The sequence below is a fragment of the Wolffia australiana genome, chromosome 6 (assembly GCF_029677425.1).
Source record: "Wolffia australiana isolate 7733 chromosome 6, ASM2967742v1".
Classification (NCBI taxonomy): domain Eukaryota; kingdom Viridiplantae; phylum Streptophyta; class Magnoliopsida; order Alismatales; family Araceae; genus Wolffia; species Wolffia australiana.
Genome location: NC_135840.1, coordinates 17,041,268 through 17,042,112, shown reverse-complemented (window position 1 = coordinate 17,042,112; position 845 = coordinate 17,041,268). Strand labels below are relative to the sequence as shown.

The 845-nt window shown below is 37.8% G+C and overlaps 1 non-coding gene across 1 annotated transcript; it reads right to left on the bottom strand.

Annotated features, from left to right (window-relative positions):
- Nucleotides 1-211: 211 nt before the first annotated feature.
- Nucleotides 212-318, bottom strand: LOC144705057 (small nucleolar RNA R71). Its single transcript, XR_013581960.1, has one exon. It is a non-coding gene; the product is annotated as a small nucleolar RNA R71 (small nucleolar RNA).
- Between the last annotated feature and the right edge of the window lie 527 nt (nt 319-845).

Below are 845 nucleotides of genomic sequence, written 5' to 3'. Positions count from 1 at the left end.
TCCATATTATTTTTTAGAAAATTATACCATGATTTGCTCATCTCAATGCATGCCTGGAATTTCAACAGATTATGTTAAGATGTTTTACTTGCATCATGTTTTAGAGGACAAGGCTAAGGATTGGTATATGAAATTGGGAGTAGCTTTGTCTAGCTGGGAAGAAATTGAAAATAAATTTTTACTTAATTTTTTTCCTCATTCTAGAACTAAGGCATGCATTACAGAGATTGAGAATTTTTGTCAACATGAAGATGAAAATTTTAGTGAGGCTTGGGAGAGGTTCAATGATTTATGTAGAAAATGTCCTCACCATAACATAGAGGAGTCCAAGTTAGCTAAAATTTTCTATGAAGGATTAAGTGAGGTGAACCAACTCAAAGTAGATCAATCAGCTGGAGGATATTTTTATAATGCATATGAGGATGAGGTGATGGAAATTATTGAAAGAGTTGCTGAGATTGACTTGCAAAAAATTAATTCAAGCAATAATGGAAGAAGAATTAGGAGAAATGTATCATCTGTTCAAGAAAGAGATGATACGGGGGTCCAAGAGCAATTAAAAGAGCTAACCACCATAGTAAAAGGACTAGTGCAGAATAACTCACCATTAGTCCTGGCAAAGATTTGTTCAATGTGTGGCAGCAAAGATCATGAGGATGGAGCATGCCAGCAGGAGGAAGAAGTACAGGTGATCTACTCTAATCAACAACCATGGAATGAGCAACGAAACTCTACAGCCTTTCATCAAAGACCTGTCTTCAACCAATCCACCAAGCCCACATTTCAAGCTCGACCACCTGTCCAGCATGGTCTTCCCTACGCTAGGCCCCCACAGCCTAACTTTC